This window comes from Neoarius graeffei, chromosome 20 (genome assembly GCF_027579695.1).
Source record: "Neoarius graeffei isolate fNeoGra1 chromosome 20, fNeoGra1.pri, whole genome shotgun sequence".
Taxonomy (NCBI): Eukaryota; Metazoa; Chordata; class Actinopteri; order Siluriformes; family Ariidae; genus Neoarius; species Neoarius graeffei.
The window spans coordinates 16925832-16948885 of record NC_083588.1 but is presented as its reverse complement, the minus strand read 5'-3'; the positions used below and the strand labels follow the sequence as shown (position 1 = coordinate 16948885).

The 23054-nt window shown below is 46.4% G+C and overlaps 1 long non-coding RNA gene across 2 annotated transcripts in view; it reads left to right on the top strand.

The window, feature by feature from the left end:
• The first annotated feature begins 4804 nt into the window (after positions 1–4804).
• LOC132868460 (uncharacterized) overlaps positions 4805–23054 on the top strand; it is a 39516-nt gene continuing 21266 nt past the window's right edge. The window contains exon 1 of one of the 2 annotated variants that reach the window (XR_009650838.1): positions 4805–4995. This is a non-coding gene — a long non-coding RNA (uncharacterized LOC132868460). Of the gene's footprint in view, positions 5046–23054 lie in introns of both variants that reach the window. The other variant, XR_009650837.1, reaches the window with a different exon arrangement.

The window sequence follows — 23054 nt, the reverse complement described above, 5'->3', positions numbered from 1 at the left end:
TGTATAATGCTAAACTCCTAAATAAAGCATTACAACCCCATGTCTAAAACTGAATCATAGCAACTCTGACTATACACAGTCACGGGGCGGGGGGGCGGCGTTGCATCCTCCTTCAATTCTATATTTTTATTAATCAGGGTCTAAATAATTGCGTAGTCCTTACCAACTTCTATTAACAAACAACCTCGGGTACCAACAGGAGGGAAAATACAACCACCATTCCTGCTTCCATTCCACAATTATTAAGAGTAATTAACAGCTAGATGTTACAAAGTACAAGACTAGTTCATCATGAAGTGTGACTACCTCTGTAAAAGCAGAAAGGACATCAGCCATGACCTCAGAGAAGCAAGAGTTGCTGCTCAGCCTTATAATCCTTCCCCGATAGACATCTCCAAACAAACACTTTGAAATTCACTGTTCTACGGTGAGATTGTTTACAAAACGAGAGCTTTAAAGACATCTGCCATTCTGGCTAGGAGTGGGTGTAAAAACATTCAGCCCAAGGTTAGACTGTTTAAGGCTCAGAGATGGACACTCCCTGAGCATAGAATTATACAGATACAACCTCTACAATACTAAACGTGTGGAACTTCAGGAACCTGTCGAGTCCCCTTAAGTCGAGGATTCTTTTCTACGAGAACTTAGGCTGACTAGAACTCTCTGGTTGTACAGTAACAGGGGCGGTCTACTGGCTCGATGGCAGCCTTGGCCAAGAGTGCAGACAACTTCTGGCTCAAGGTTGGGGCTTTTGCTGGGTCATACATGGTCATCTTGACCTGGCCAAAGGTTGGGGAGCTTGTGTCACAACCGAAGTTTATATCCTTGGGTTAAGGTGGAAGTCACCCAGGTATCCATGGTGGACGCAGCCCAGTAACTGAGCTGCTGCTGGGTAACGCCCCCATGCCTCTAGAGGTCCTGTGGGGAGTGACCAACAGCATCCAAGGCCTGATGTCTTCTAGAGGGCAGGTGCCCAAAACTCCTGGGCTGCCTGCTGAGCAGGCTGCAGAGCTGTGCACTGAGACCTAGTGTAACCATTGGGGTAAGTGCAGTGGGTGGCAGCCAAAGGACCCCTAGGCCTGCTGTGAGGAGGCACACTCCTGTGAAGCCCAGAAAACTGCTGTCTCATTTGCCTGGCTTGAACCATGTGTTCAAGTGCCTGTAAATCAGCAGACCCAAACAGCTCACCAGGTTTCAATGGGACACTGCAGAGGGTCCTCCTGTATGTCTCAGTGAGGGACAGTTGTGCCAGCCAAAAAGCTCTCTGGACACAAGTACAAAAGCCTGCAGAGATGCATTACTAAAATTGTGGATGGAAACATCTAGCATGATCCAGCAGGGAGAGTGAGCATTAGGTGTGATAGTAAGTTATCTTTGTGCCCCATGTGTGTCACTGCATCACAGGCCTTGGAGAGCAGGGACACCTTGCATCTGGCCTCAACATCATGGTCTCATCAGGAGAGACCATGAGAGCAATTATAGTCAGCTCAATCGCTGGTATGTAGCCCAAGCCAAACCCTGCATGGCTGGCAGGGTTTGGCCATTGGATGTTGCATGAGAGAGGGCCTCTAGAATCCCTCCAGCATGCAGACAACTCCCTCAAGTATTCATGTGACAGAGGTGCGGTAAAAGGTGGCAGGGGTTGGAACATGGCGAAAAAATAAGTGTTGGCTGAGCTTGTGGAGCATCCAGCTGCAGGCGGGATGAATAATGGCTCCCACAAGGCTATCCCTCTGAACCTTCCCCAGAACTGTGGGCCAAAGAATGTGAGCTCACCTCAGAGGCACAGGAGGCTGCATTTTCGGAGACCTTGTCTGCCCCATATTCACCAAACTCAGTGGCCAAAGCCAGCACTGAGAGGATCTCATCCTCCTGAGCCAACATGGTTGTAGGAGAAGCAGGAGCCTCCACATCCACTGCACCAGTTGCAGACTCGAGGGCTAGGAGGAGGGATTTCATCTGGTCAAGCTCCTCAGACAGCTGGTCCACCTTGGTTTGGACTCCTTGGCCTTCTTCCTGGAGGAGGTGCCCTCACTCTCAGCAGCCCAACGCTTTGACTACCCAGATTGGGCTGGGATCAATCACTGGGCCAAAGTCAACTGTTCTTGTGATGGAACATGCCCCAACAGCTGTTCTGCCTCAGCCAGTCTAGCAGCCCTCACTGCCCAAGGATTGAAGCTGCAGTTCATGCAGGGATCTTCTGAGACCCCCTCCCGCAGATGCTCAAGGCCAAGGCACAAGGGACACATGTCATAACCATCCTCAGGCTGTAGAGAAGCCATACAGGCCAAACAAAAACGGTTGCTCAACATGGTGGTAACCAGCAAAATACAAAACACAAGGAACAACAAATAATGCTGGGAGAGGGACTGAGCGCACTACCATCACTAACAAGGGTTGCAACAAATATATATTAAGTTAGTTCAAGTGAAAACTTCCTCTGCCAACTATAACCCCAATGGTTCACAATATGCCGATACTGGGAGTGGGAGGGAGAGCACTGCCTTCACCAGCAGAGATGCTACAACACAGTACAGGTACAGCCTAGTTGGTACCAAAGTAGCAAGTTAGCTCAAACAGAATACTGTAGCCAACAAGTCAATATGCTATGGTGGGAGTGAGAGCACTGCCTTCACCAACTGGGTTGCAACAGATGTATATTAAGTAAGCTTAAGCGAAAACATTTCTGCTAACTATGAGTCAATGGTTCAAAACACACCTATGCTGGTAGTAGGAGTGAAACCACTGCCTTCACTAGCAGAGATGCCACAACACAGTTATAGGAACAACTTGGCTGGTTCCAAAGTAGCAAGTTAGCTCAAACAGAATACTGTTGCCAACTTCAAAAAGCAAACTATAAGCGCGCACACTGCCTTCACCAACAAAAATGGGTACAACCAACTTTACCAATAATTCAATGAGTAAATATCTAAGTAACATGACAAATGCCAGGGAGGGACCAAAAACACTGCCTTCACCAATAAAGGTTAGTTTGCTGTGGTCATAAACACAGAAAACAGGCACAACCAAGTTGTCTCCAGAATATGCGAACTAGGGTAAAGCGCCAGACAAAACTAAATAAATAAAATAATACGGGGAGGGGGCGCACACGCTGCCTTCACTAACAAAATCGGGTAACTTACAACCAATGTTGTTACCAATAACTCAATCAATACGTGTATACATAAGTAATACTTACAAAATAAACTTATAAGTTAGGTACATAAACAGCTGTAGACCAGCTGAGGATAATGATCCGAGTGAAAGGAGCAAACACGACAAACCGAAGCAACCATTTCACCAGAGCATTTGCTCATCGCAGTATTTGGAGAGCGAGATGCTCACAACTCCGACAAGTTGTCACATGGCTACCTGCGACGAACAGTTGAAAACACATGGATACTATCAGCTTTCTTTTAGTAAAATTCAGTGATGTGCAGTCTACCTGCGTGTGAGAAGATGAAAAGGAACAGATCCTCTGATGTCACCGGAACATTTCGGTTAGCTGGGCTCATCAGGGGTCACGGGTGACCACTGGTATTGGTACTCAAACCTGCGCACGTGCAAGATGGAGACAGCCAGTGCTTATGCACCGCCTGTGGCAGTCAGGAAGGATGAAATAAAAAAACTAAAATTTATCCCTAATAAATGTGTTTATCTCTAATGAGCAGGCCTGAGGCAATGGTGGCAAGGGAAAACTCCCTGAGACCACATGAGGAAGAAACTGAGAGGAACCAGACTCAAAAGGGAACCTATCCTCATTTGGGTGATAACAGACAGTATGATTATTTAAAAAAACCCTCGCTTTTATAAGTGTATACATAATCACACAGTGCAACTGTATAACCAGGAAACTCATTACAGTTTTAGCATGAAGTCTATTTTGCTTAAGTCATCAGCTGTTCATTGATACACTTCATTTCTCAAGTTAAAGAATGGACTCCGTGCATATTTTATATATCTCCCCGGCACTTAAGATCATCTCTTGATATACTGTGACCTCCATTGGCACCCCTTGTAAAAAATAGTTAATGGGGGTGTTAAGCTAATATCTCACTGGGCTGCGACAAATTGTGAACGTTATTCGCGAGAGAGTTTCAAAAGTGTCTTGAAACATTTGTGAGGCTTCTCAATTTCCTCGCATGAGTCGCTCCTTCGTCGCTGAAATTTTGAACATGTTCAAAAAAATTCGTGTGACAAAATTTCTCTCAAAATAGCCGCAAATGCGTCGCTGGTGTCGCAAAGCCGTCGCGAACCCTTCTCAAGTCAGTTTCCGTGAGGCTTCCTTTACTTCCCTGCCTGCCGAGGGGAAGCCAGGCTGCGACAGCCTGCGACTAGTTGGAGACACAATTGCGGTAAAATATGCGAATATCAATTCAGTGTGATTCCAAGTGAAAATTGTCGCTAATTCGCATATTTCATCGCAATTGTTGGGTCTCCAACAAGTCGCAAGCTGTCGCAGCCCGGCTTTCCCTGGGCAGGCAGGGAAGTAAAGGAAGTCTCACAGAAACTGACTTGAGAAGGGTTTGCGACGGCTTTGCGACACCAGCGACGCATTTGCAGCTATTTTGAGAGAAATTTTGTCGCACAAATTTTCTGTCGCAGCCCAGTGAGATACTAGCCTTAGAAAAAAGAAAAAAAATCCACCTTTTGGTGAAGTAGCTTCATCACGCTGGGGGGAAGAAAAGTTTTTTTTTTTCACCTGTGGTGAGGTGAGCTGAGCTCACTGCTTGTTGCGTTTCACCAGTAACTTTCACTTTCCCGTAAACGAAAGTTTGTTTCCTGAGGCGTGTGAGTGCTGTGTGAAGTGGGCGGGGCTCTATATCTGAGGCAGCCTCCTGTCTCTTCGCCATTAAACTACTAGATTACATCCGTTTATGAAAAACGAGAGAAAAGGCAGAAATCTGTTCCTGAATGCGGGATTATGGTGATATGGAGTGGCTCATGTCCTAAATGTTACACAGCTTCCACTCCAAATGGACAGGAAGTGAGAAGGTCGGTGGTTCATCGCCATTAAAAACAGCGGGTGGAGTTTTTTACCTTTAGTAAATCCGGTTTTGTTTTGTTTAAATTCTGTTGTCTGTAAAACGACTGCAAAGCCTTGTGGAGAAAGTTAACTCAGCAGAACTCTTAGGTTTTTATCTAAACAATGCCACTTCCGAATGAAAAACAATATATTCTTCACACGTTTATATAATTTACTTTACTGGAAAGATGGAGCAATGTTTGTTGGCTAGTTTCTATAACTGCTAATGTTAATGAGCACAAAAGACCCTTTCAGGATTTTGTGGGCTACAGTTAACACTGTAATACCATATATACGTGTTTTATTTATATATATATATATATATATATATATATATATATATATATATATTACACACACACACATATATACACATACATACATACATACATACATACATACATACATACATACATGTGTGTGTGTGTATATACAGTGGTGCTTGAAAGTTTATGAACCCTTTTGAATTTTCTGTATTTCTACAAAAATATGACCTAAAACATCATCAGATTTTCACACAAGTCCTAATAGTAGATAAAGAGAACCCAGTTAAACAAATGAGACAAAAATATTATACTTGGTCATTTATTTATTGAGGAAAATGATCCAATATTACATATCTGTGAGTGGCAAAAGTATGTGAACCTTTGCTTTCAGTATCTGGTGTGACCCCCTTGTGCAGCAATAACTGCAACTAAACGTTTCCGGTAACTGTTGATCAGTCCTGCACACCGGCTTGGAGGAATTTTAGCCCATTCCTCCGTACAGAACAGCTTCAACTCTGGGATGTTGGTGGGTTTCCTCACATGAACTGCTCGCTTCAGGTCCTTCCACAACATTTCGATTGGATTAAGGTCAGGACTTTGACTTGGCCATTCCAAAACATTAACTTTATTCTTCTTTAACCATTCTTTGGTAGAACAACTTGTGTGCTGAGGGTCGTTGTCTTGCTGCATGACCCACCTTCTCTTGAGATTCAGTTCATGGACAGATGTCCTGACATTTTCCTTTAGAATTCGCTGGTATAATTCAGAATTCATTGTTCCATCAATGATGGCAAGCCGTCCTGGCCCAGATGCAGCAAAACAGGCCCAAACCATGATACTACCACCACCATGTTTCACAGATGGGATAAGGTTCTTATGCTGGACTGCAGTGTTTTCCTTTCTCCAAACACAACGCTTCTCATCTAAACCAAAAAGTTCTATTTTGGTCTCATCCATCCACAAAACATTTTTCCAATAGCCTTCTGTCTTTTCCACATGATCTTTAGCAAACTGCAGATGAGCAGCAATGTTCTTTTTGGAGAGCAGTGGCTTTCTCCTTGCAACCCTGCCATGCACACCATTGTTGTTCAGTGTTCTCCTGATGGTGGACTCATGAACATTAACATTAGCCAATGTGAGAGAGGCCTTCAGTTGCTTAGAAGTTACCCTGGGGTCCTTTGTGACCTCGCCGACTATTACACGCCTTGCTCTTGGAGTGATCTTTGTTGGTCGACCACTCCTGGGGAGGGTAACAATGGTCTTGAATTTCCTCCATTTGTACACAATCTGTCTGACTGTGGATTGGTGGAGTCCAAACTCTTTAGAGATGGTTTTGTAACCTTTTCCAGCCTGATGAGCATCAACAACACTTTTTCTGAGGTCCTCAGAAATCTCCTTTGTCCGTGCCATGATGCACTTCCACAAACGTGTTGTGAAGATCAGACTTTGATAGATCCCTGTTCTTTAAATAAAACAGGGTGCCCACTCACACCTGATTGTCATCCCATTGATTGAAAACACCTGACTCTAATTTCACCTTTAAATTAACTGCTAATCCTTGAGGTTCACATACTTTTGCCACTCACAGATATGTAATATTGGATCATTTTCCTCAATAAATAAATGACCAAGTATAATATTTTTGTCTCATTTGTTTCACTGGGTTCTCTTTATCTACTTTTAGGACTTGTGTGAAAATGTGATGATGTTTTAGATCATATTTATGCAGAGATATAGAAAATTCTAAAGGGTTCACAAACTTTCAAGCACCACTGTATGTGTGTGTGTGTGTGTGTGTGTGTGTGTATATATATATATATATATATATATATATATATACACACACTACCGTTCAAAAGTTTGGGGTCACTTTGAAATGCCCTTATTTTTGAAAGAAAAGCACTGTTCTATTCAATGAAGATCACTTTAAACTAATCAGAAATACACTCTATACATTGCTAATGTGGTAAATTACTATTCTAGCTAAATTCTACTAAATGTCTGGTTTTTGGTGCAATATCTCCATAGGTGTATAGAGGCCCATTTCCAGCAACTATCACTCCAGTGTTCTAATGGTACAATGTGTTTGCTCATTGCCTCAGAAGGCTAATGGATGATTAGAAAACCCTTGTACAATCATGTTAGCACAGCTGAAAACAGTTGAGCTCTTTAGAGAAGCTATAAAACTGACCTTCCTTTGAGCAGATTGAGTTTCTGGAGCATCACATTTGTGGGGTCGATTAAATGCTCAAAATGGCCAGAAAAATGTCTCGACTATATTTTCTATTCATTTTACAACTTATGGTGATAAATAAAAGTGTGACTTTTCATGGAAAACACAAAATTGTCTGGGTGGCCCCAAACTTTTAAACGGTAGTGTGTATATACACACACATACATATACACACACACACACACACACTATTGCATCTCAAAAAATTAGAATATTGTGAAAAAGTTCAATATTTTCCATCAGTTATTTAAGAAAGTGAAAATGTTATATATTATAGACTCATTACACATAAACTAAAATGTTTCAAGCATTTTTCTATTTTAATTTTAATCAGTATGGCATATAGTACAAAAACATTTAAAAAAAACCATCTCAAAATATTAGAATATTTCATTTCGAGTTTGAGTAAAACAGTATGAACACAGTGTATCTCTCGGTCAAGTTCAGTACACACAACCACAATCATGGGGAAGACTGCTGACTTGACTGTTGTTATATATATATACACACATATACACACACACACACACACACACACACACACACACACACACACAGTGGTGCTTGAAAGTTTGTGAACCCTTTAGAATTTTCTATATTTCTGCATAAATATGACCTAAAACATCATCACATTTTCACACAAGTCCTAAAAGTAGATAAAGAGAACCCAGTTAAACAAATGAGAAAAAAAAAATATTATACTTGGTCATTTATTTACTGAGGAAAACGATCCAATATTACATATCTGTGAGTGGCAAAAGTATGTGAACCTCGAGGATTAGCAGTTAATCTGAAGGTGAAATTAGAGTCTGGTGTTTTCAATCAATGGGATGACAATCAGGTGTGAGTGGGCACCCTGTTTTATTTAAAGAACAGGGATCTATCAAAGTCTGATCTTCACAACACATGTTTGTGGAAGTGTATCATGGCACGAACAAAGGAGATTTCTGAGGACCTCAGAAAAAGCGTTGATGCTCATCAGGCTGGAAAAGGTTACAAAACCATCTCTAAAGAGTTTGGACGCCAACAATCCACAGTCAGACAGATTGTGTACAAATGGAGGAAATTCAAGACCATTGTTACCCTCCTCAGGAGTGGTCGACCAACAAAGATCACTCCAAGAGCAAGGTGTGTAATAGTCAGCGAGGTCACAAAAGACCCCAGGGTAACTTCTAAGCAACTGAAGGCCTCTCTCTCATTGGCTAATATTCATGAGTCCACCATCAGGAGAACACTGAACAACAATGGTGCGCATGGCAGGGTTGCAAGGAGAAAGCCACTGCTCTCCAAAATGAACGCTGCTGCTCGTCTGCAGTTTGCTAAAGATCACGTGGACAAGCCAGAAGGCTATTGGAAAAATGTTTTTATGGATGGATGAGACCAAAATAGAACTTCTTGGTTTAAATGAGAAGCATTGTGTTTGGAGAAAGTAAAACACTGCATTCCAGCATAAGAACCCTTATCCCATCTGTGAAACATGGTGGTGGTAGTATCATGGTTTGGGCCTGTTTTGCTGCCCCTGGGCCAGGACGGCTTGCCAGCATTGATGGAGCAATGAATTCTGAATTATACCAGCAAATTCTAAAGGAAAATGTCAGGACATCTGTCCATGAACTGAATCTCAAGAGAAAGTGGGTCATGCAGCAAGACAATGATAAAAAACCGTATGGGCACTGTGTGAGACGGCTGCCTCTCCAGTAGCTCTGTAGTTTTTAGCTCTTTAAACCTCTTTTTTCCACCTTTTTATCTTTTTTTTTTTTTTTTACTTTTTTGCTCTTCTTGCGAAGACAGAGTGTGTTTAACATGGATATATTTCACTTTAACACGCAACCAGGAGCCAGTTTTCTCACTTATTCGGGAGAGGAGCTGCTGGCCCTGAAAACAATGGGACGAGCCAGGATACGACACCCCATCCCGGCCGAGCTGAGGAGGAAACCCAGGGGCTGCAAAGCTAGAGCTAAGCTAAAGGCTAGGCTAGCGGACAACCGGCGGCGCTACAAACCATCCATTCCCTCCGTTATCATGGGGAATGTGAACTCGCTGCCTAATAAAGTCGATGAGCTTTCCACTCTGAACAACCAGCGGATTTACCAGGAGAGCAGCTTATTTATCTTTACGGAGAAATGGCAACACACTTTGTACCGGATGCTAATGTGGACCTGTGGGGATTCACTACTGTGAGAGCCGACAGAGACACTAACACATGCGGGAAAAGCAAAGGTGGGGGACTTCTCATTTATGTTAACAATCGCTGGTGTAACCCAGGACATATCTCTGTAAAGACAGTTTTATGTTGCCTGGACTTGGAGCTGCTAGCCATTAGCCTGTGGCCATATTGTCTGCCGAAGGAGTTCAGTCACGTGATCACCATCTGTGTTTACATTCCTCCGAAGGCAGACGCAGCTGCTGCATGTGAGAGGATTCACTCGGTCACAGCAAGGCTGCAGACACAGCACCCTGAGGCATTTATCATTATTTCTGGGGACTTTAATCATGCTACTTTGGAGTCTACTTTGGCTGCTTTTTACCAGGCTGTGGATTGTCCAACAAGGAACAGGACAATTGACTTGCTGTATGCTAATGTGAGGGATGCATACAGAGTCACACCCCTCCCCCCACTAAGGAAGTCTGACCACAACCTGGTTCTTCTACAGCCAAAGTACACCCCCTGGTTCAAAGGCAGCCTGCAACAACTAGCTCCATCGGGAGGTGGTTCCCTGAAATGGAAGATGCCCTCAGAGACTGCGATGACATCACGGACTGGGATGTGCTGCTTAGCCCACACTGTGAGGACATAGAGGGGCTGACACACTGTCTGACAGATTACCTCAACTTCTGTGCAGACGTGGTCTCCCTTGCTAAGACTGTACGGTGTTACCCTAATAACAAGCCATGGGTAACACAGGAAGTCAAAGCTGTCCTCAACAGGAAGAAGGCCGCCTTCAGGAGCAGGGATAGGGAGGCGATGAAAGCAGCACAGCAGGAGGTGAAACGCTGCATGAGGGAAGCTAAGGACAGCTACAGGAGAAAGGTGAAGCAGAAGCTGAAGGAGAACAGCATGAGGGAGGTCTGGGAAGGTGTGAAAACCATCACAGGCCACAATACAAAGACCAGAGTTGTTGAGGGGACAGTGGAGAGGGCGAACGAGTTGAATGACTTCTTCAAATTGGTTCAACCAGCCCACGTCCCCCCACCCTCTCCCTCACTGCAGCCATCTCTCCTTCTTCCCTCAACACACCTCCCCCCAGTCATCACAGCAGCCCCCTCCTCCCCCACCTCAACACAGACTCCTCTATGCATTACTGCAGACCAGGTCAGAAGTCAGCTGAGGAAGCTTCATCCCAGGAAAGCAGCAGGCCCGGACAAGGTGTGTCCACGACTACTGAAGACCTGTGCTGCTGAACTGGATGAACCACTCAACCTCAACCTCCGCCTGCAGCTGGGGAGAGTGCCAACCCTCTGGAAGACATCATGTATCATTCCAGTTCCCAAAAAGAATTGGCCCAGTGAGCTGAACGACTTCCGACCGGTGGTGCTCACTTCACATCTGATGAAGATGTTGGAGCGGCTCTTCCTCAGCCTCCTCAGACCCCAGGTACAACATGCCCAGGACTGTCTGCAGTTTCCGTACTGGGCTGGTGTTGGTGTGGAAGACGCCATCCTCTACCTGCTACACCGAGCCCACTCGCATCTGGATAAGGGAAATGGCACAGTGAGGATCCTCTTCTTGGACTTCTCGAGTGCCTTCAACACTATCCAGCCCCTTATGCTTCAGGACAAACTGAACAGGATGCAAGTGGACCTCTGCCTGGTCACCTGGATCTCCAGCTACCTCTGTTGCCCCTTTTCCACCAAAGCAGTTCCAGGGCTGGTTCGGGGCCAGTGCTTAGTTTGGAACCGGGTTTTCTGTTTCCACTGACAAAGAACTGGCTCTGGGGCCAGAAAAACCGGTTCCAGGCTAGCACCAACTCTTTGCTGGGCCAAAGGAAAGAACAGCTTACGTCAGCGGGGGGGTGGAGTTTTTAAGACCAACAACAATAACAAGACCGCGAAAGATCGCCATTTTTAAGCGACGAGAAGCAGCAGCTGTACAAACGCGAAGTCATCCATTATTATTATTGTTGTTGTTGCTGCTGCTGCTGCTTCTTCTGCGTTGTTTTTGCTTCGATATTCGCGCCAAGGTTTATGCAAATATAGCGACGTAACACGTATACAGCGACGTAACTGATGTATACAGCAACGTAATGACGTGGCTTCCCTTAGCACCGCGAGCTATGGAAAAGTAAACTGGTTGTCAGCTGGCTCGCAAGTTGAACGAGTTGTGAACCAGCACCAGCACTGGCCCCGAACCAGCCCTGGAACTGATTTGGTGGAAAAGGGGTAACTGACAGGCCGCAGTACATCAGGCTGAAGGACATCACATCTGATACTGTAATTAGCAGCACTGGAGCACCCCAGGGCACGGTGCTGGCCCCTCTTCTCTTCACCCTGTACACCGCGGACTTCTGCTATAACTTGGAGCTGTGTCACATTCAGAAGTTTGCCGATGACACAGCCATCGTTGAGTGCATCAGTGACGACAGAGAGGAGGAGTATAGGAGCCTGGTGAGGGACTTTGCTGTATGGCGCAACAGGAAGCATCTGCAGCTCAACACCTCGAAGACCAAGGAGCTGGTCATTGACTTTGGGAGGTCCAGACCAAGGTCACGACCAGTTCTGATTGAGGGAGTCGAGGTGGAGGCTGTGGATTCCTACAAGTACCTCGGGCTGTGGCTGGACAGCAAGCTGGACTGGACTTGCAACACCAATCACTTATACAGGAAGGGACAGAGCAGGCTATACTTCCTTAGGAGGCTGCGGTCCTTTAACATCTGCAGGAAACTCCTGAGGATGTTCTATCAGTCTGTGGTCACCAGTGTCCTGTTTTACACCGTGGTGTGCTGGGGGGGGCAGCATATCCAAGAAGGACACATCCAGGCTGGACAAACTGATCAGGCGGGCCGGCTCTGTGGTCGGCATGAAGCTGGACTTTCTGGTGACGGTGGCAGAAAAGAGGACTATGGACAAACTATTGAACATCATGGATGATGCCAGTCACCCTCTGCACACCGTCATCAGCAACCAGAGGAGCCTGTTCAGTGACAGAATGCTCCTTCCCAAGTGCAGGATGAACAGACTCAAAAACTCCTTTGTCCCTCACGCCATCAGACTGTACAACTCCTCTCTGGGGGGGAGGAGGGGTAACAGGAGGACAGAGGACAGGAAGGAGCAGTAGCCTAGCCTAACAATAAGCAATACCGGACAATGTGCAATATAATGTGCAATATAAAGTGCAATATCTTTCCTGCTCCCCCCCCCCCCCCAGACACACACACTTACCCTAACCCCATTTCTCCCCCTCCCCCCTTTCTCTCTTCCCCATATCTTATTCTTTTATATTTGTATATGTAAATACTTAATTTATTTTAATTTATCTAGAAGTTTCTCTCTCTTTCTTTTCTCTGTTTATCTGTAATGATGCTGCTGGAATCTTAATTTCCCTGAGGGAACCCTCCCAAAGGGATCAATAAAGTTTTATCTAATCTAATCTAAGCACACCAGTCGTTCTACCAAAGAATGGTTACAGAAGAATAAAGTTAATGTTTTGGAATGGCCAAGTCAAAGTCCTGACCTTAATCCAATGGAAATGTTGTGGAAGGACCTGAAGCGAGCAGTTCATGTGAGGAAACCCACCATAGGGTGGCCGCGGGTCCTTAAAAATCTTAAAAAGTCTTACATTTAATTTTCCTAAAATAAGGCCATTAAAAAGTCTTAAATTGTCTTAAATTTCAAACCCCATGGTCTTAAATTTTCAATCTTAAATTTATGGAGATTTTACTCAGTCATATCGTTAAAATGTGGTACACTTTGGATGGGGAAAAAGTTTAATCGTTTTTGATGCTCACAATTATACCGCGCAGGCTCCGAATCCACCGGTTGCTAGACACACGCGTGCTTGACAACCACTCAGTGCCTGATCTGTTGATGGAGGGTAGTCCGAGCCACAATGGGTAAATGTAAATTTAATGATAACTGGCTGCAAGATGCAAAATACTCGTGGTGGCTGAAAGCTGTACCCAAAGATGCCAACGAGGCATACTGTGTAGCATGCTGTAAGAGTTTTAAGTTGGGCACAATGGGGATAAGAGCGGTGGACTCTCATATGAAGAGCACCAAGCACGTTGCTTTTGCTAAAGGCCGCGAGCATCAGCCTCAAATATCCGACTTCAGCGCTGCCACCACTAACGGTCGTGGAGAAGAGGATAGATCTGTGAGATGTAAGAGAATATTGTGTGTGTGTGTGTGTGTGTGAGAGAGAGAGAATATATTCTATTGCATGCATGTGAGAGAATAGTATTGTTTGTGTGTGGGTATCGTTCCAAGTGTTTTAAGAAGTGCAAGTGAGCATACCTTTCAAGTGAGTGAGCCGAAGTTTCAGGTGTATGTGCATTCACATTGTTTAACTGTTGTTTTCTGCATTATTGTTTGACCAAAGATGGACTTGAACAATTCTCCTTACAATGTGACTCCCCAAGCAGAGAAAATAATAATTAAAAAAAACTTTTCCATTGGATTCTGTGTGTGTGACTTCATTCACATTTTCACATTGTTACATTGGATTCAAACGTTGTGACTGCATTCTGACTGTCACATAGTTACAAGTTTATCCTATCCTTATATTGTGTTCTGAGTGTGTGAATGCCTGTTAAGGAAAAGAAATGAAGTACTTTGTGACAGTTCGTGTGGGTGGGTGGAGCACAGAAGGATGGCAGGCCAGAACTGAGTTCACAAAACTCTTTTTTTATTGTGACACTTTTCAGCGTACACCTTCCCAGACACTCAGACACACGCACACACATTAGTCGTCTGGTTGGGGAGAGAGCTCCCTCTGCTCTCGCTCTCTCTCCTTAAATAGGGCGCAGTCACTGGGGAAGACACACAAACACATTAATTAACATCAGGTGCAGTGATTCTGCCAATTACCTTCCCTGACTCCGCCCTCCGGTCATAGACCGACGCTTGACCATGCCCCCACTGCCACATACCCCCACCGCCTGACTCAGGCTGGGCGGCCGTCCGGCCTGCAGCCGACTCCCCCCCGATGGGAGAGGAAGTCCGCCACGACCATCTGCGCCCCCGGCCTGTGGATCACCTTGAAGTTAAAGGGTTGGAGTGCCAGATACCAACGGGTGATCCGCACGTTGGCATCCTTCATGCGGTGGAGCCACTGGAGGGGCGCGTGGTCCGAACAGAGGGTGAAAGGGCGTCCCCAGCAGGTAGTAACGGAGGGCGAGGACCGCCCACTTGATTGCCAGGCACTCTTTCTCAATGGTGCTGTAGCGCCCCTCACGCACTGACAGCTTCCTACTGATATACAGTACTGGGCGATCCTCCCCCTCCACCTTCTGGGACAAAACAGCCCCCAGCCCTCTGTCCAACGCATCCGTCTGTAACAAAAAGGGGAGAGAAAAGTCAGGGGAGTGTAAAAGTGGCCCCCCACACAGTGCAGCCTTTACCTCAGAAAAAGCCCACTGGCATTGCTCCGTCCACTGGACCGGATCTGGTGCCCCCTTTTTAGTCAGATCAGTCAGTGGGCTGGTGACGTCCGAATAATTAGGTATAAACCTACGATAATAGCCAGCCAGCCCCAGGAACTGTCTCACCCCCTTTTTGGTCTTGGGCCTCAGGCAGGCCGCAATTGCTGCTGTCTTGTTAATTTGGGGACGCACCTGCCCGTTGCCCAAGTGGAAGCCCAGATACCGTACTTCCACCCGCCCAATCGCACACTTCTTCAGGTTGGCTGTGAGACCCGCTCACCTCAGTGACCTAAGGACGGCCCTCAGATCTTGGAGGTGCCTCGGCCAGTCATTACTATAGATAATGATGTCGTCGAGGTAGGCGGCCGCATAGGTGGCGTGGGGGCGGAGGACCCTATCCATCAGCCACTGAAACGTAGCGGGTGCCCCAAAGAGCCCAAAAGGAAGTGTGACAAATTGGTGTAAGCCGAACGGTGTTGAAAAGGCCGTTTTTTTCTCGGGATAATGGAGTCAAGGGGATCTGCCAATAACCCTTTGTTAAATCCAGTGTTAAGTAAAAGCGAGCCGTGCCTAGCCGATCGAGCAACTCATCAGTACGAGGCATTGGGTACGCGTTGAATTTAGACACCGCGTTGACTTTTCTATAGTCTACACAGAACTGGACCGACCCGTCGGCCTTGGGTACCAAGACCACCGGGCTGCTCCAGTCACTGTGGGACTCCTCAACGATGCCCATTTCGAGCATGGCCTCGAGTTCTTCCCAAACCACTTTTTTCTTGTGCTCGGGTAACCTGTAAGGGCGGCTATGCACTACCACCCCCGGGGGCGTCTCAGTGTGGTGCTCTATGAGGTTGGTGCGGCCGGGCAGGGGCGAGAACATGTCCGAAAACTCGGTCTGCAATTGGGCAACCTCCACGAGTTGGGTCGGGGAGAGGTGGTCTCCACAGGGGACCGGAGAGGTACGTGATGCCAATGTTCCCTTTTGAACCTCCAGCCCCAGCTTCGCCTTCTCCGGAACCACCGACACCAACGCCACAGGGACCTCCTCGTTCCAGAGTTTGAGCAGATTGAGGTGGTAAATCTGTAGCGCCCCACCCCTATCCGTTCGCCTCACCTTATAGTCAACGTCCCTGACTCGCCGCGTGACCTCAAAGGGTCCTTGCCACTTGGCGACTAATTTGGAGCTCGATGTGGGCAACAGTACGAGTACTTTATCTCCCGGTGTGAACTCCCTAAAACGCGTACCCTTGTCGTACAGGCGGGTTTGTCGTTCTTGGGCCTGCTGCAAATTCTCCTGATTTAGGTGCGTGAGTGTGTGGAGTTTTGCACGCAGGTCAATAACGTATTGGATTTCATTTTTACTTGGTGAAGGTCCTTCCTCCCAATTTTCCCAAAGCACATCTAGAATGCCGTGCGGCTTACGCCCGTATAACAATTCAAACGGGTGAGAACCCCGTGGAGACTTGGGGGACCTCTCGCACTGCAAATAGCAAGGTTTTGAGCCATTTATCCCAATTACGTGCGTCCTCACTTATGAATTTTTTAATTATATTCTTGAGGGTGCAATTGAACCGTTCAACTAAACCGTCTGTTTGTGGGTGATACATGCTGGTGCGGATCGGCTTAATACCCAACAACCCATACAGTTCGTTCAGTGTACGTGACATAAACGAGGTGCCTTGGTCAGTCAGAATCTCTTTCGGGATTCCAACTCGGGAGATGAGTGCTTCCGCAATACTGCGTGCTGAGATATTGCAAAGAGGCACTGCTTCTGGGTATCGCGTTGCATAGTCCACCAGAACTAATATAAAGCGGTACCCTCGTGTTGACCAATCTAATGGCCCGACGAGATCCATCCCAATTCTTTTGAACGGGGTCTCGATTAATGGTAGAGGGCGCAAAGGTGCTTTTGGGATGGCCGCTGGATTTACTAACTGGCATTCGCGGCATGCCGTACACCACCTACGGACATCGCCGCGATTCCCTGGCCAATAGAACCAGGCCATTATTCGGGCTAGTGTTTCATCCTGCCCTAAGTGTCCAGCCATGAGATTAAAGTGAGCCACCTGGAATACCAATTCAAATCAAAAGTTGCGTGACTCGCTCTTTAGTTTGAGTGTCCTGCGTCACTCGGTATAATCTATCCTTCATAATCGCGAAGTAGGGGAAGGACGGGGTGGCATCTGGCTGGAGCGTTTGACCATCGATTACTCTCACTTGGTCAAATGCATGCCGCAGAGTCTCGTCTCGCGACTGCTCTAATGGAAAATCCATGAGGGATTCCCCAATAGAGAGAGGAGGAGCCGGCGGTGGTGGGGGAATGGGGCGAGGAGGAGACACAGGAGGAGGGGGAGAGAGAGAGGAGAGGAGAGAAGAGGTTGTCTGCTGTCCTGCCATCTGGACAGCCGCCAAATGGTCCTCCGCCAGCTCGATTGCCTGATCCAGCGACGCCGGGCGGTGGCACTGGACCCACTCTGCGGTTCCTGCTGGTAAACATGCGATGAACTGCTCCAGTACCACCTGGTCGATGAGTCCCTCAGCGTCGCGCTTGTCGGCCCTCAACCACTGCCAGCAGGCGTCCCGAAGTTGCTGGCCAAGTGTGAACGGTTGGCCGATTTCCTCCAAGCGCAAAGCGCAGAAGTGCTGACATTGTTGCTCGGGGGTGCGCCCCACACGCTGGAGGATGGCTCGGCGAAGGTCCGCGTAGGCCAGCTGGCGGTCGGCAGGGAGCTGTAGTGCGGCCAGCTGCACCTCTCCCATTAACAGGAGGAGGAGGCACGCCGCGTGCTGTTCCACCGGCCACCCCGAGGTCTCTGCTACCTGCTCAAAGAGCGTGAGGAAGGCCTCAGGGTCGTCCTGCGGGCCCATCTTCATTAGGGTGAGGGGGGAAGGGCCCACGGCGGTGGAGTTGGTGGACCCCGCCGACACAAGGAGGTGCCGGAACACCCGACGATCTTCCTGTTGCGCCAGCACCAAGGCCTCGAACCGTTGTTCTTGCTCCTTTCGGAGGGCGAGCAGCGCCTGGTGCTGGCTCTGTTGGGCCGTGGTGAGGGCATGGATCAGGTCTGCGAAGGGGGAGGACTCCATGGGGCTGTTCTCTTCTGTGTTCGTCCCGGGTTTCAGCACCACTGTGACAGTTCGTATGGGTGGGTGGAGCACAGAAGGACGGCAGGCCAGAACTGAGTTCACAAAACTCTTTTTTATTGTGACACTTTTCAGCGTACGCCCTCCCAGACACTCAGACACACGCACACACATTAGTCGTCTGGTTGGGGAGAGAGCTCCCTCTGCTCTCGCTCTCTCTCCTTAAATAGGATGCAGTCACTGGGGAAGACACACAAACGCATTAATTAACATCAGGTGCAGTGATTCTGCCACTTACCTTCCCTGACTCCGCCCTCCGGTCATAGACCGACGCTTGACCATGCCCCCACTGCCACATACTGCCCCCGCTGCCACATACCCCCACCACCCGACTCAGGCTGATACTGAGAGTCTTATCTTTTCCAGATTAAGAAAGGACATAGTATCTCTAAGCCAGAGGGAGATGGATGGGGGTTTAGGAGATTTCCAAGAAAGTAAAATGCGACGTCTTGCTAAAAGAGATGTAAAGGCTAACACATCTGACTGTGAAGGGTCGATATGAGGAGAATCAACAGATAGCCCAAATATTGCAACAAAGGGGCCCACAGTAATTTTTTCCCCCCCAAGACCTTTGACATGATCGTGGAATAGTCACTCCAAAATTTCTGTAACCTGGGGCATGTAATAAACATATCACTTAAATTACAGGCAGAGGCATGGCATTTGTCACATTGATCTGTAATGTTTGGATAGATTTCAGATAATCGAGATTTTGATAAGTGGGCTCTGTGCAGCACTTTGACTTGTATAAGTTCGAGCCTAGCACTAGGTGTGCTTGAACGTGTGGTATGGACGGCTTGGTCCCATAACTGATCTGTGAAATTCAGACCAAGCTCCTGTTCCCAAGAAATTCGAGCCTTAACAACTGAATAGTCATTGAATGCCATTAGTTGTCTTAGATATGATAGATTTCTGACGAGGTTTCAAAGTTAGATGGTCATCCCATGGTTGGTTAGCAGGAAGGGAAGGGTAGCATGGAAACAGAGCAGAGGCGCAATGTCTGACTTGGAAATAGCAGAACAAGTGGGAAGCAGGCAAATTAAAATCAGAGGACAGATCTGAAAAAGTGGAAAAAACACCATCTTTATAGAGAGATCCCTGAAGCGCTTAATGCCACGACTCTGCTAAATCTTGAAAGTGGTATCAAAAAGTGAAGGGGGAAACAGATGATTTTCGGTTATGGGTGTGAGGGTGGATGGGGACACCAATTTAAAATGGCGCCTAAATTGAAACCAAACCTTAAGGGTGGAAAGCATCACAGGGTTACTAGTAAAATTGGAAGGATTCACTGGTAATGAGGAGGAGAGTAGAGCCATTGGAGAAGATGAGGAGAATGACTGAGCCTCCAACCTACACCATAATCCCGGGGATCGTAGCCAATAGGTCAGTTTGTGAATATGTGCTGACCAATAGTACAGCAGAAAATTGGGTACTGCAAGACCACCACTGAATTTAAACTTTTGCAATAGTGAATACCTCACCCTGGGTGATTTCCCACGCCACAAAGATGTGGTAACAACTTGGTCTCGTGATCTCATCTCATCATCTCTAGCCGCTTTATCCTGTTCTACAGGGTCGCAGGCAAGCCGGAGCCTATCCCAGCTGACTACGGGCGAAAGGCGGGGTACACCCTGGACAAGTCGCCAGGTCATCACAGGGCCGACACATAGACACAGACAACCATTCACACCTACGGCCAATTTAGAGTCACCAGTTAACCTAACCTGCATGTCTTTGGACTGTGGGGGAAACCGGAGCACCCGGAGGAAACCCACGCGGACACGGGGAGAACATGCAAACTCCGCACAGAAAGGCCCTTGCCGGCCACGGGGCTCGAACCCGGACCTTCTTGCTGTGAGGCGACAGCACTAACCACTACACCACCGTGCCGCCCTGGTCTCGTGATTTAAAAAAAATTTAGGCAAAAACAAAGGAATACATTGAAATAAAAAAAAAGAAATTTAGGCAAGGCGGCACGGTGGTGTAGTGGTTAGCGCTGTCGCCTCACAGCAAGAAGGTCCTGGGTTCGAGCCCCGGGGTCGGCGAGGGCCTTTCTGTGCGGAGTTTGCATGTTCTCCCCGTGTCCGCGTGGGTTTCCTCCGGGTGCTCCGGTTTCCCCCACAGTCCAAAGACATGCAGGTTAGGTTAACTGGTGACTCTAAATTGACTGTAGGTGTGAATGTGAGTGTGAATGGTTGTCTGTGTCTATGTGTCAGCCCTGTGATGACCTGGCGACTTGTCCAGGGTGTACCCCGCCTTTCGCCCGTAGTCAGCTGGGATAGGCTCCAGCTTGCCTGCGACCCTGTAGAAGGATAAAGCGGCTAGAGATAATGAGATGAGATGAGAAATTTAGGCAACACGGTCATTTTCACTGCATTAATTTGACCTATTAACGACAATGGTAAAGAGTTCCACCTCTCTAAATCTGCCTTAACCTGATTCACCAGTGGGGAGAAATTAACCATATAAAGAGATGATATAGTACGGGTCACATTGATCCTTAGATACTTAAACCCCGACAAGCTAAGTTTAAAAGAAATGTCAGATTGTTTAAGTAATGAAGTGGAAGAATTTATGGAAAAACATTCACTCTTGAGAAGATTGAATTTATAGCCAGAGAAGGAGCCAAAACTCTTAAGCAGAGATCAGATTGGAGCAATACTGGTCACTGGGTCTGAAACATATAGAAGCAGGTCATCTATACTACCATTCAAAAGTTTGGGGTCACCCAGACAATTTTGTGTTTTCCATGAAAAGTCACACTTTTATTTACCACCATAAGTTGTAAAATGAATAGAAAATATAGTCAAGACATTTTTCTGGCCATTTTGAGCATTTAATCGACCCCACAAATGTGATGCTCCAGAAACTCAATCTGCTCAAAGGAAGGTCAGTTTTATAGCTTCTCTAAAGAGCTCAACTGTTTTCAGCTGTGCTAACATGATTGTACAAGGGTTTTCTAATCATCCATTAGCCTTCTGAGGCAATGAGCAAACACATTGTACCATTAGAACACTGGAGTGAGAGTTGCTGGAAATGGGCCTCTATACACCTATGGAGATATTGCACCAAAAACCAGACATTTGCAGCTAGAATAGTCATTTACCACATTAGCAATGTATAGAGTGGATTTCTGATTAGTTTAAAGTGATCTTCATTGAAAAGAACAGTGCTTTTCTTTCAAAAATAAGGACATTTCAAAGTGACCCCAAACTTTTGAACGGTAGTGTACATAAAGTGACAATTTGAGTTCAACACCGGCCCGAGAGACTCTGTGAAAAAGAGAAAGAGATTTTAAAGCAATAGACAGTGGTTCAATGGCTATTGCAAAAAGTAAAGGGGATAGGGGACATCCCTGTCGAGTGCCACGCGATAGCATAAAATAGCTAGAACGGGTGTCATTAGTGTGAATGCTAGCCTGGGGGGGAGGTGTAGAGAAGTCGAATCCATGATATAAATCTGTTACCAAATCCAAATTTTTGAAGTGCAACGAAAAGATAATTCCACTCGACATGATCGAATGCTTTCTCTGCATCGATTGAGAACAACTTCAGGGACTGGAGAAGTAGTTTTGGAGAAAATCACATTCAAAAGTGTGCGAACATTATAAAAGAGCTGGTGTCCTTTAATAAAACCATTTTGTTGTTCTGATATAATGGCAGGAAGAATCTTCTCAAGATGAGTTGCTAAAGCTTTAGCCAATATTTTTACATCAACATTCAATAATGACAAAGGTCTGTAAGAAGTACATGATTCAGGGTCCTTGCCCTTCTTTAAAAGAAGAGTTATGGACGCCTGAGTTAAGGTCGGAGGCAGTGAACCATGTCCAAGGGACTCATTGAACATCGAGATGAGAAGAGGGGCAAGTTTATCCATAAATTTTTTACAGAATTCAACACCGAACCCATCGGGACCAGGGGCTTTGTAGCTTTGCATGGCTTTAATGGTGGCAGCGATTTCTTGCAAAGTAAGAAGAGCGTCAAGCCCATTAGAAATGTCTGGGCCAACAGTAGGGACATTGAGATTTTCAAAAAAAAAGAGGTCATTTCTGTCACTTCAAATGGAGATTCGGATTCATAAAGGGAAGAGTAATAGGATTTAAAAATTGTATTAATGGTAGTTGAGTCAGAAGTAGGGCTGGGAATCGATCCAGATTTCCTGGATCGATTCGATTTCGATTCATAAGGTCACGATCCGATTCGATCCGCAATTCGATCCGATATTGCTCTACTTAGATATTTCTGGATTGTCACTTTAAAGTAAAAATTGTCCCTATTGACAGGAACAGCCCCATATGTGTTTGTGCATGTAATTTAACACCAAATGCCTTCTCCAGTGCAGTTTGATTCACCGCAGGTTTAGCTGAAACTGTGTCGGCGTGGTGCCTGGATAAGTGGTTGTGGAGATTGGTTGTATTGCCACTATATTTTACCTCTATGTGGCACGGTTTGCACACTGCTTTTGTTCTGTTGACTTCGTCTCTGTCCTCGTAACATTTGAATCCAAACTAATGTCATACATCAGCTTTCAGGCCAGGCGGTGATTTTAGCTGTGCAGCTTCAGCCATCTCGCGTTCTTAAGTTTTGGTTTCTTTTGCCGGCATCTGCTTTTTATAGTGGTCCTTGCATGGTCGAGAAAATAGTGCCTATAGCCACCTGGAAGAGATGGATCCACACATTTTTGAATCGATCTCGTATTTTTTGAACATGAATCTATATCGGATCGTGGATCGATCTTTTGAACCCAGCCCTGGTCAGAAGTGAGTGAGCCAGTGGAATCTCTAATTCTGGGAATCAATCGAGATGCAG